Source organism: Schistocerca piceifrons, unplaced genomic scaffold, assembly GCF_021461385.2.
Source record: "Schistocerca piceifrons isolate TAMUIC-IGC-003096 unplaced genomic scaffold, iqSchPice1.1 HiC_scaffold_1952, whole genome shotgun sequence".
NCBI classification, from domain to species: Eukaryota; Metazoa; Arthropoda; class Insecta; order Orthoptera; family Acrididae; genus Schistocerca; species Schistocerca piceifrons.
Window position 1 is genome coordinate 46906 of NW_025727848.1, and position 11580 is coordinate 58485.

The window sequence follows — 11580 nt, forward strand, 5'->3', positions numbered from 1 at the left end:
GGCTGTATGATAGCGCAGTTCGTCAGCAGGGGGCGTAGCTCAGATGGTAGAGCGCTCGCTTTGCATGCGAGAGGTACTGGGATCGATACCCAGCGCCTCCAGAATTTTTAACACACCAACATGCGCACACTGCCATGCAAGTGGAATAATTCACAGCCAGAAAATGTGTCAAGGCAGATACGAGCCAACGATTAGCAGCCACAATTGGCAAACGTGCTGTAATTCGCACGAAGCACCCTCCTCCCACCACTACACTTAATTTAGAAACAGTACAAGTGTTCCCATAAGATTCTCAAACCTATGTCGCAAAGATCAGCCTTGCGCCGAATTCACAAAAATCCCACTGCACATTCCAATTCTTTACGTGCAGTCGGCTGCTACTGGTGTTGCTAGTTGTGACTGCTGATGACAGATGCCGTAGCAATCAATTCATGGAGTGAGTTGTATGTTTTGCGATACTCTGTCTCTGACAAGCAAGCAGAGGTGACATAGGCGCGAACACAGGAGGCTTGCAGCCCCTCGCTGCCTGCAGACACCGAACAGCCACACTAGGAGGGCGGCCTAAGTCGTAGGCGAAATGTGCTCATTCGCTTGTGTGCGACGTCAAGCCCTAAATAAGGCTGTCACTAGCGTGAGCGTTGCGTGAGCGTCGTGTAAAGTCGGAAAAGTCGTCTGCGTGGGTGAGTGCCATGTTTGGGGAGCGTTTCGTAGTTTGCGCAGTGCAATGGAGACGCGGAAAGTTGTTGTGGCCCAGTCTTTTGCAGTTGGACGACAAGAGTGGTACACAGTAGTAAAGTGCGAGGCAGTGAGTTGGCATGAACAGTCGAGTGCACAATGGGTCTTCAGATGTGCTTGTTACCTCAGGTGCTGTGTGATTGTCGACATGGAGTGAAAACGGACCAACTTGTGACTGTCCCTTCAATTTAAGACGTTAAAAACGGACGGAATTTGCAGTCGTAATACCAGAGCATCGAAACTACTTGGAACTCTTGCGTATATGAACGTGTCCGCGCCTTTGTACTCTGGTCCCTTCACCCCTGCAAACCAACCAACCATCGTGTCCGTGCACATAAGAGTAGCAAAGAACGGAGAACAGCGCAGCTTGGTTGTGCTTGGGGGCGTAGCTCAGTTGGTAGAGCGTTCGCTTTGCATGTGAAAGGTCCCGGGTTCAAGCCCCGGCGCCTCCATGTTTTGTGGTCAGTGCGTGGTAAGTGTTGGTCGCGGCGAGCCTAAAGGCACGCAAGATGTTGCAAAGCCAGCGTCACAGACTCGTATACTGACGTAAGGAGAGCAAAACGTAAATGTGAGGACCGGCTGTTGTCGAGGTGTCATCGAGTGCAAATCTGCCTTAGGTATAACGGCCTAACCTCAATGAAGTCTAGAGAGTGGACAACACGTTCGTCTACCTCAGAGCGTTGGCCGAACGCTATTTTCGACGTCGTGCGTGCCACTTTGATTTTGGCCAACTACGATTCGATACAGAATGCAGGAAACCTGAAAGACACCCTCACGGACACATTGAGAGTAGTGTTTGTCAGCGGAATAATGGGAGTGCAAGGGTCTGTGCCATTGATATGGCTGTATGATAGCGCAGTTCGTCAGCAGGGGGCGTAGCTCAGATGGTAGAGCGCTCGCTTTGCATGCGAGAGGTACTGGGATCGATACCCAGCGCCTCCAGAATTTTTAACACACCAACATGCGCACACTGCCATGCAAGTGGAATAATTCACAGCCAGAAAATGTGTCAAGGCAGATACGAGCCAACGATTAGCAGCCACAATTGGCAAACGTGCTGTAATTCGCACGAAGCACCCTCCTCCCACCACTACACTTAATTTAGAAACAGTACAAGTGTTCCCATAAGATTCTCAAACCTATGTCGCAAAGATCAGCCTTGCGCCGAATTCACAAAAATCCCACTGCACATTCCAATTCTTTACGTGCAGTCGGCTGCTACTGGTGTTGCTAGTTGTGACTGCTGATGACAGATGCCGTAGCAATCAATTCATGGAGTGAGTTGTATGTTTTGCGATACTCTGTCTCTGACAAGCAAGCAGAGGTGACATAGGCGCGAACACAGGAGGCTTGCAGCCCCTCGCTGCCTGCAGACACCGAACAGCCACACTAGGAGGGCAGCCTAAGTCGTAGGCGAAATGTGCTCATTCGCTTGTGTGCGACGTCAAGCTCTAAATAAGGCTGTCACTAGCGTGAGCGTCGTGTAAAGTCGGAAAAGTCATCTGCGTGGGTGAGTGCCATGTTTGGGGAGCGTTTCGTAGTTTGCGCAGTGCAATGGAGACGCGGAAAGTTGTTGTGGCCCAGTCTTTTGCAGTTGGACGACAAGAGTGGTACACAGTAGTAAAGTGCGAGGCAGTGAGTTGGCATGAACAGTCGAGTGCACAATGGGTCTTCAGATGTGCTTGTTACCTCAGGTGCTGTGTGATTGTCGACATGGAGTGAAAACGGACCAACTTGTGACTGTCCCTTCAATTTAAGACGTTAAAAACGGACGGAATTTGCAGTCGTAATACCAGAGCATCGAAACTACTTGGAACTCTTGCGTATATGAACGTGTCCGCGCCTTTGTACTCTGGTCCCTTCACCCCTGCAAACCAACCAACCATCGTGTCCGTGCACATAAGAGTAGCAAAGAACGGAGAACAGCGCAGCTTGGTTGTGCTTGGGGGCGTAGCTCAGTTGGTAGAGCGTTCGCTTTGCATGTGAAAGGTCCCGGGTTCAAGCCCCGGCGCCTCCATGTTTTGTGGTCAGTGCGTGGTAAGTGTTGGTCGCGGCGAGCCTAAAGGCACGCAAGATGTTGCAAAGCCAGCGTCACAGACTCGTATACTGACGTAAGGAGAGCAAAACGTAAATGTGAGGACCGGCTGTTGTCGAGGTGTCATCGAGTGCAAATCTGCCTTAGGTATAACGGCCTAACCTCAATGAAGTCTAGAGAGTGGACAACACGTTCGTCTACCTCAGAGCGTTGGCCGAACGCTATTTTCGACGTCGTGCGTGCCACTTTGATTTTGGCCAACTACGATTCGATACAGAATGCAGGAAACCTGAAAGACACCCTCACGGACGCATTGAGAGTAGTGTTTGTCAGCGGAATAATGGGAGTGCAAGGGTCTGTGCCATTGATATGGCTGTATGATAGCGCAGTTCGTCAGCAGGGGGCGTAGCTCAGATGGTAGAGCGCTCGCTTTGCATGCGAGAGGTACTGGGATCGATACCCAGCGCCTCCAGAATTTTTAACACACCAACATGCGCACACTGCCATGCAAGTGGAATAATTCACAGCCAGAAAATGTGTCAAGGCAGATACGAGCCAACGATTAGCAGCCACAATTGGCAAACGTGCTGTAATTCGCACGAAGCACCCTCCTCCCACCACTACACTTAATTTAGAAACAGTACAAGTGTTCCCATAAGATTCTCAAACCTATGTCGCAAAGATCAGCCTTGCGCCGAATTCACAAAAATCCCACTGCACATTCCAATTCTTTACGTGCAGTCGGCTGCTACTGGTGTTGCTAGTTGTGACTGCTGATGACAGATGCCGTAGCAATCAATTCATGGAGTGAGTTGTATGTTTTGCGATACTCTGTCTCTGACAAGCAAGCAGAGGTGACATAGGCGCGAACACAGGAGGCTTGCAGCCCCTCGCTGCCTGCAGACACCGAACAGCCACACTAGGAGGGCGGCCTAAGTCGTAGGCGAAATGTGCTCATTCGCTTGTGTGCGACGTCAAGCCCTAAATAAGGCTGTCACTAGCGTGAGCGTTGCGTGAGCGTCGTGTAAAGTCGGAAAAGTCGTCTGCGTGGGTGAGTGCCATGTTTGGGGAGCGTTTCGTAGTTTGCGCAGTGCAATGGAGACGCGGAAAGTTGTTGTGGCCCAGTCTTTTGCAGTTGGACGACAAGAGTGGTACACAGTAGTAAAGTGCGAGGCAGTGAGTTGGCATGAACAGTCGAGTGCACAATGGGTCTTCAGATGTGCTTGTTACCTCAGGTGCTGTGTGATTGTCGACATGGAGTGAAAACGGACCAACTTGTGACTGTCCCTTCAATTTAAGACGTTAAAAACGGACGGAATTTGCAGTCGTAATACCAGAGCATCGAAACTACTTGGAACTCTTGCGTATATGAACGTGTCCGCGCCTTTGTACTCTGGTCCCTTCACCCCTGCAAACCAACCAACCATCGTGTCCGTGCACATAAGAGTAGCAAAGAACGGAGAACAGCGCAGCTTGGTTGTGCTTGGGGGCGTAGCTCAGTTGGTAGAGCGTTCGCTTTGCATGTGAAAGGTCCCGGGTTCAAGCCCCGGCGCCTCCATGTTTTGTGGTCAGTGCGTGGTAAGTGTTGGTCGCGGCGAGCCTAAAGGCACGCAAGATGTTGCAAAGCCAGCGTCACAGACTCGTATACTGACGTAAGGAGAGCAAAACGTAAATGTGAGGACCGGCTGTTGTCGAGGTGTCATCGAGTGCAAATCTGCCTTAGGTATAACGGCCTAACCTCAATGAAGTCTAGAGAGTGGACAACACGTTCGTCTACCTCAGAGCGTTGGCCGAACGCTATTTTCGACGTCGTGCGTGCCACTTTGATTTTGGCCAACTACGATTCGATACAGAATGCAGGAAACCTGAAAGACACCCTCACGGACGCATTGAGAGTAGTGTTTGTCAGCGGAATAATGGGAGTGCAAGGGTCTGTGCCATTGATATGGCTGTATGATAGCGCAGTTCGTCAGCAGGGGGCGTAGCTCAGATGGTAGAGCGCTCGCTTTGCATGCGAGAGGTACTGGGATCGATACCCAGCGCCTCCAGAATTTTTAACACACCAACATGCGCACACTGCCATGCAAGTGGAATAATTCACAGCCAGAAAATGTGTCAAGGCAGATACGAGCCAACGATTAGCAGCCACAATTGGCAAACGTGCTGTAATTCGCACGAAGCACCCTCCTCCCACCACTACACTTAATTTAGAAACAGTACAAGTGTTCCCATAAGATTCTCAAACCTATGTCGCAAAGATCAGCCTTGCGCCGAATTCACAAAAATCCCACTGCACATTCCAATTCTTTACGTGCAGTCGGCTGCTACTGGTGTTGCTAGTTGTGACTGCTGATGACAGATGCCGTAGCAATCAATTCATGGAGTGAGTTGTATGTTTTGCGATACTCTGTCTCTGACAAGCAAGCAGAGGTGACATAGGCGCGAACACAGGAGGCTTGCAGCCCCTCGCTGCCTGCAGACACCGAACAGCCACACTAGGAGGGCGGCCTAAGTCGTAGGCGAAATGTGCTCATTCGCTTGTGTGCGACGTCAAGCCCTAAATAAGGCTGTCACTAGCGTGAGCGTTGCGTGAGCGTCGTGTAAAGTCGGAAAAGTCGTCTGCGTGGGTGAGTGCCATGTTTGGGGAGCGTTTCGTAGTTTGCGCAGTGCAATGGAGACGCGGAAAGTTGTTGTGGCCCAGTCTTTTGCAGTTGGACGACAAGAGTGGTACACAGTAGTAAAGTGCGAGGCAGTGAGTTGGCATGAACAGTCGAGTGCACAATGGGTCTTCAGATGTGCTTGTTACCTCAGGTGCTGTGTGATTGTCGACATGGAGTGAAAACGGACCAACTTGTGACTGTCCCTTCAATTTAAGACGTTAAAAACGGACGGAATTTGCAGTCGTAATACCAGAGCATCGAAACTACTTGGAACTCTTGCGTATATGAACGTGTCCGCGCCTTTGTACTCTGGTCCCTTCACCCCTGCAAACCAACCAACCATCGTGTCCGTGCACATAAGAGTAGCAAAGAACGGAGAACAGCGCAGCTTGGTTGTGCTTGGGGGCGTAGCTCAGTTGGTAGAGCGTTCGCTTTGCATGTGAAAGGTCCCGGGTTCAAGCCCCGGCGCCTCCATGTTTTGTGGTCAGTGCGTGGTAAGTGTTGGTCGCGGCGAGCCTAAAGGCACGCAAGATGTTGCAAAGCCAGCGTCACAGACTCGTATACTGACGTAAGGAGAGCAAAACGTAAATGTGAGGACCGGCTGTTGTCGAGGTGTCATCGAGTGCAAATCTGCCTTAGGTATAACGGCCTAACCTCAATGAAGTCTAGAGAGTGGACAACACGTTCGTCTACCTCAGAGCGTTGGCCGAACGCTATTTTCGACGTCGTGCGTGCCACTTTGATTTTGGCCAACTACGATTCGATACAGAATGCAGGAAACCTGAAAGACACCCTCACGGACGCATTGAGAGTAGTGTTTGTCAGCGGAATAATGGGAGTGCAAGGGTCTGTGCCATTGATATGGCTGTATGATAGCGCAGTTCGTCAGCAGGGGGCGTAGCTCAGATGGTAGAGCGCTCGCTTTGCATGCGAGAGGTACTGGGATCGATACCCAGCGCCTCCAGAATTTTTAACACACCAACATGCGCACACTGCCATGCAAGTGGAATAATTCACAGCCAGAAAATGTGTCAAGGCAGATACGAGCCAACGATTAGCAGCCACAATTGGCAAACGTGCTGTAATTCGCACGAAGCACCCTCCTCCCACCACTACACTTAATTTAGAAACAGTACAAGTGTTCCCATAAGATTCTCAAACCTATGTCGCAAAGATCAGCCTTGCGCCGAATTCACAAAAATCCCACTGCACATTCCAATTCTTTACGTGCAGTCGGCTGCTACTGGTGTTGCTAGTTGTGACTGCTGATGACAGATGCCGTAGCAATCAATTCATGGAGTGAGTTGTATGTTTTGCGATACTCTGTCTCTGACAAGCAAGCAGAGGTGACATAGGCGCGAACACAGGAGGCTTGCAGCCCCTCGCTGCCTGCAGACACCGAACAGCCACACTAGGAGGGCGGCCTAAGTCGTAGGCGAAATGTGCTCATTCGCTTGTGTGCGACGTCAAGCCCTAAATAAGGCTGTCACTAGCGTGAGCGTTGCGTGAGCGTCGTGTAAAGTCGGAAAAGTCGTCTGCGTGGGTGAGTGCCATGTTTGGGGAGCGTTTCGTAGTTTGCGCAGTGCAATGGAGACGCGGAAAGTTGTTGTGGCCCAGTCTTTTGCAGTTGGACGACAAGAGTGGTACACAGTAGTAAAGTGCGAGGCAGTGAGTTGGCATGAACAGTCGAGTGCACAATGGGTCTTCAGATGTGCTTGTTACCTCAGGTGCTGTGTGATTGTCGACATGGAGTGAAAACGGACCAACTTGTGACTGTCCCTTCAATTTAAGACGTTAAAAACGGACGGAATTTGCAGTCGTAATACCAGAGCATCGAAACTACTTGGAACTCTTGCGTATATGAACGTGTCCGCGCCTTTGTACTCTGGTCCCTTCACCCCTGCAAACCAACCAACCATCGTGTCCGTGCACATAAGAGTAGCAAAGAACGGAGAACAGCGCAGCTTGGTTGTGCTTGGGGGCGTAGCTCAGTTGGTAGAGCGTTCGCTTTGCATGTGAAAGGTCCCGGGTTCAAGCCCCGGCGCCTCCATGTTTTGTGGTCAGTGCGTGGTAAGTGTTGGTCGCGGCGAGCCTAAAGGCACGCAAGATGTTGCAAAGCCAGCGTCACAGACTCGTATACTGACGTAAGGAGAGCAAAACGTAAATGTGAGGACCGGCTGTTGTCGAGGTGTCATCGAGTGCAAATCTGCCTTAGGTATAACGGCCTAACCTCAATGAAGTCTAGAGAGTGGACAACACGTTCGTCTACCTCAGAGCGTTGGCCGAACGCTATTTTCGACGTCGTGCGTGCCACTTTGATTTTGGCCAACTACGATTCGATACAGAATGCAGGAAACCTGAAAGACACCCTCACGGACACATTGAGAGTAGTGTTTGTCAGCGGAATAATGGGAGTGCAAGGGTCTGTGCCATTGATATGGCTGTATGATAGCGCAGTTCGTCAGCAGGGGGCGTAGCTCAGATGGTAGAGCGCTCGCTTTGCATGCGAGAGGTACTGGGATCGATACCCAGCGCCTCCAGAATTTTTAACACACCAACATGCGCACACTGCCATGCAAGTGGAATAATTCACAGCCAGAAAATGTGTCAAGGCAGATACGAGCCAACGATTAGCAGCCACAATTGGCAAACGTGCTGTAATTCGCACGAAGCACCCTCCTCCCACCACTACACTTAATTTAGAAACAGTACAAGTGTTCCCATAAGATTCTCAAACCTATGTCGCAAAGATCAGCCTTGCGCCGAATTCACAAAAATCCCACTGCACATTCCAATTCTTTACGTGCAGTCGGCTGCTACTGGTGTTGCTAGTTGTGACTGCTGATGACAGATGCCGTAGCAATCAATTCATGGAGTGAGTTGTATGTTTTGCGATACTCTGTCTCTGACAAGCAAGCAGAGGTGACATAGGCGCGAACACAGGAGGCTTGCAGCCCCTCGCTGCCTGCAGACACCGAACAGCCACACTAGGAGGGCAGCCTAAGTCGTAGGCGAAATGTGCTCATTCGCTTGTGTGCGACGTCAAGCTCTAAATAAGGCTGTCACTAGCGTGAGCGTCGTGTAAAGTCGGAAAAGTCATCTGCGTGGGTGAGTGCCATGTTTGGGGAGCGTTTCGTAGTTTGCGCAGTGCAATGGAGACGCGGAAAGTTGTTGTGGCCCAGTCTTTTGCAGTTGGACGACAAGAGTGGTACACAGTAGTAAAGTGCGAGGCAGTGAGTTGGCATGAACAGTCGAGTGCACAATGGGTCTTCAGATGTGCTTGTTACCTCAGGTGCTGTGTGATTGTCGACATGGAGTGAAAACGGACCAACTTGTGACTGTCCCTTCAATTTAAGACGTTAAAACGGACGGAATTTGCAGTCGTAATACCAGAGCATCGAAACTACTTGGAACTCTTGCGTATATGAACGTGTCCGCGCCTTTGTACTCTGTCCCTTCACCCCTGCAAACCAACCAACCATCGTGTCCGTGCACATAAGAGTAGCAAAGAACGGAGAACAGCGCAGCTTGGTTGTGCTTGGGGGCGTAGCTCAGTTGGTAGAGCGTTCGCTTTGCATGTGAAAGGTCCCGGGTTCAAGCCCCGGCGCCTCCATGTTTTGTGGTCAGTGCGTGGTAAGTGTTGGTCGCGGCGAGCCTAAAGGCACGCAAGATGTTGCAAAGCCAGCGTCACAGACTCGTATACTGACGTAAGGAGAGCAAAACGTAAATGTGAGGACCGGCTGTTGTCGAGGTGTCATCGAGTGCAAATCTGCCTTAGGTATAACGGCCTAACCTCAATGAAGTCTAGAGAGTGGACAACACGTTCGTCTACCTCAGAGCGTTGGCCGAACGCTATTTTCGACGTCGTGCGTGCCACTTTGATTTTGGCCAACTACGATTCGATACAGAATGCAGGAAACCTGAAAGACACCCTCACGGACGCATTGAGAGTAGTGTTTGTCAGCGGAATAATGGGAGTGCAAGGGTCTGTGCCATTGATATGGCTGTATGATAGCGCAGTTCGTCAGCAGGGGGCGTAGCTCAGATGGTAGAGCGCTCGCTTTGCATGCGAGAGGTACTGGGATCGATACCCAGCGCCTCCAGAATTTTTAACACACCAACATGCGCACACTGCCATGCAAGTGGAATAATTCACAGCCAGAAAATGTGTCAAGGCAGATACGAGCCAACGATTAGCAGCCACAATTGGCAAACGTGCTGTAATTCGCACGAAGCACCCTCCTCCCACCACTACACTTAATTTAGAAACAGTACAAGTGTTCCCATAAGATTCTCAAACCTATGTCGCAAAGATCAGCCTTGCGCCGAATTCACAAAATCCCACTGCACATTCCAATTCTTTACGTGCAGTCGGCTGCTACTGGTGTTGCTAGTTGTGACTGCTGATGACAGATGCCGTAGCAATCAATTCATGGAGTGAGTTGTATGTTTTGCGATACTCTGTCTCTGACAAGCAAGCAGAGGTGACATAGGCGCGAACACAGGAGGCTTGCAGCCCCTCGCTGCCTGCAGACACCGAACAGCCACACTAGGAGGGCGGCCTAAGTCGTAGGCGAAATGTGCTCATTCGCTTGTGTGCGACGTCAAGCCCTAAATAAGGCTGTCACTAGCGTGAGCGTTGCGTGAGCGTCGTGTAAAGTCGGAAAAGTCGTCTGCGTGGGTGAGTGCCATGTTTGGGGAGCGTTTCGTAGTTTGCGCAGTGCAATGGAGACGCGGAAAGTTGTTGTGGCCCAGTCTTTTGCAGTTGGACGACAAGAGTGGTACACAGTAGTAAAGTGCGAGGCAGTGAGTTGGCATGAACAGTCGAGTGCACAATGGGTCTTCAGATGTGCTTGTTACCTCAGGTGCTGTGTGATTGTCGACATGGAGTGAAAACGGACCAACTTGTGACTGTCCCTTCAATTTAAGACGTTAAAAACGGACGGAATTTGCAGTCGTAATACCAGAGCATCGAAACTACTTGGAACTCTTGCGTATATGAACGTGTCCGCGCCTTTGTACTCTGGTCCCTTCACCCCTGCAAACCAACCAACCATCGTGTCCGTGCACATAAGAGTAGCAAAGAACGGAGAACAGCGCAGCTTGGTTGTGCTTGGGGGCGTAGCTCAGTTGGTAGAGCGTTCGCTTTGCATGTGAAAGGTCCCGGGTTCAAGCCCCGGCGCCTCCATGTTTTGTGGTCAGTGCGTGGTAAGTGTTGGTCGCGGCGAGCCTAAAGGCACGCAAGATGTTGCAAAGCCAGCGTCACAGACTCGTATACTGACGTAAGGAGAGCAAAACGTAAATGTGAGGACCGGCTGTTGTCGAGGTGTCATCGAGTGCAAATCTGCCTTAGGTATAACGGCCTAACCTCAATGAAGTCTAGAGAGTGGACAACACGTTCGTCTACCTCAGAGCGTTGGCCGAACGCTATTTTCGACGTCGTGCGTGCCACTTTGATTTTGGCCAACTACGATTCGATACAGAATGCAGGAAACCTGAAAGACACCCTCACGGACGCATTGAGAGTAGTGTTTGTCAGCGGAATAATGGGAGTGCAAGGGTCTGTGCCATTGATATGGCTGTATGATAGCGCAGTTCGTCAGCAGGGGGCGTAGCTCAGATGGTAGAGCGCTCGCTTTGCATGCGAGAGGTACTGGGATCGATACCCAGCGCCTCCAGAATTTTTAACACACCAACATGCGCACACTGCCATGCAAGTGGAATAATTCACAGCCAGAAAATGTGTCAAGGCAGATACGAGCCAACGATTAGCAGCCACAATTGGCAAACGTGCTGTAATTCGCACGAAGCACCCTCCTCCCACCACTACACTTAATTTAGAAACAGTACAAGTGTTCCCATAAGATTCTCAAACCTATGTCGCAAAGATCAGCCTTGCGCCGAATTCACAAAAATCCCACTGCACATTCCAATTCTTTACGTGCAGTCGGCTGCTACTGGTGTTGCTAGTTGTGACTGCTGATGACAGATGCCGTAGCAATCAATTCATGGAGTGAGTTGTATGTTTTGCGATACTCTGTCTCTGACAAGCAAGCAGAGGTGACATAGGCGCGAACACAGGAGGCTTGCAGCCCCTCGCTGCCTGCAGACACCGAACAGCCACACTAGGAGGGCGGCCTAAGTCGTAGG

General features: G+C 50.7%; 15 non-coding genes across 15 annotated transcripts; all 15 read left to right on the plus strand.

The window, feature by feature from the left end:
* Nucleotides 1-28: 28 nt before the first annotated feature.
* On the plus strand, nucleotides 29-101 carry Trnaa-ugc. The gene has a single exon. It is a non-coding gene; the product is annotated as a tRNA-Ala (tRNA).
* A 1013-nt stretch (nucleotides 102-1114) lies between these two features.
* On the plus strand, nucleotides 1115-1187 carry Trnaa-ugc. The gene has a single exon. It is a non-coding gene; the product is annotated as a tRNA-Ala (tRNA).
* Nucleotides 1188-1604: 417 nt separating this feature from the next.
* On the plus strand, nucleotides 1605-1677 carry Trnaa-ugc. Its single transcript has one exon. It is a non-coding gene; the product is annotated as a tRNA-Ala (tRNA).
* A 1002-nt stretch (nucleotides 1678-2679) lies between these two features.
* Nucleotides 2680-2752, plus strand: Trnaa-ugc. Its single transcript has one exon. It is a non-coding gene; the product is annotated as a tRNA-Ala (tRNA).
* Nucleotides 2753-3169: 417 nt separating this feature from the next.
* On the plus strand, nucleotides 3170-3242 carry Trnaa-ugc. Its single transcript has one exon. It is a non-coding gene; the product is annotated as a tRNA-Ala (tRNA).
* A 1013-nt stretch (nucleotides 3243-4255) lies between these two features.
* On the plus strand, nucleotides 4256-4328 carry Trnaa-ugc. The gene has a single exon. It is a non-coding gene; the product is annotated as a tRNA-Ala (tRNA).
* Nucleotides 4329-4745: 417 nt separating this feature from the next.
* Trnaa-ugc lies at nucleotides 4746-4818 on the plus strand. The gene has a single exon. It is a non-coding gene; the product is annotated as a tRNA-Ala (tRNA).
* Nucleotides 4819-5831: 1013 nt separating this feature from the next.
* Nucleotides 5832-5904, plus strand: Trnaa-ugc. Its single transcript has one exon. It is a non-coding gene; the product is annotated as a tRNA-Ala (tRNA).
* Nucleotides 5905-6321: 417 nt separating this feature from the next.
* Nucleotides 6322-6394, plus strand: Trnaa-ugc. The gene has a single exon. It is a non-coding gene; the product is annotated as a tRNA-Ala (tRNA).
* Nucleotides 6395-7407: 1013 nt separating this feature from the next.
* Nucleotides 7408-7480, plus strand: Trnaa-ugc. Its single transcript has one exon. It is a non-coding gene; the product is annotated as a tRNA-Ala (tRNA).
* A 417-nt stretch (nucleotides 7481-7897) lies between these two features.
* On the plus strand, nucleotides 7898-7970 carry Trnaa-ugc. Its single transcript has one exon. It is a non-coding gene; the product is annotated as a tRNA-Ala (tRNA).
* Nucleotides 7971-8970: 1000 nt separating this feature from the next.
* Nucleotides 8971-9043, plus strand: Trnaa-ugc. Its single transcript has one exon. It is a non-coding gene; the product is annotated as a tRNA-Ala (tRNA).
* A 417-nt stretch (nucleotides 9044-9460) lies between these two features.
* Trnaa-ugc lies at nucleotides 9461-9533 on the plus strand. The gene has a single exon. It is a non-coding gene; the product is annotated as a tRNA-Ala (tRNA).
* Nucleotides 9534-10545: 1012 nt separating this feature from the next.
* Nucleotides 10546-10618, plus strand: Trnaa-ugc. The gene has a single exon. It is a non-coding gene; the product is annotated as a tRNA-Ala (tRNA).
* A 417-nt stretch (nucleotides 10619-11035) lies between these two features.
* Nucleotides 11036-11108, plus strand: Trnaa-ugc. Its single transcript has one exon. It is a non-coding gene; the product is annotated as a tRNA-Ala (tRNA).
* Nucleotides 11109-11580: the final 472 nt, after the last annotated feature.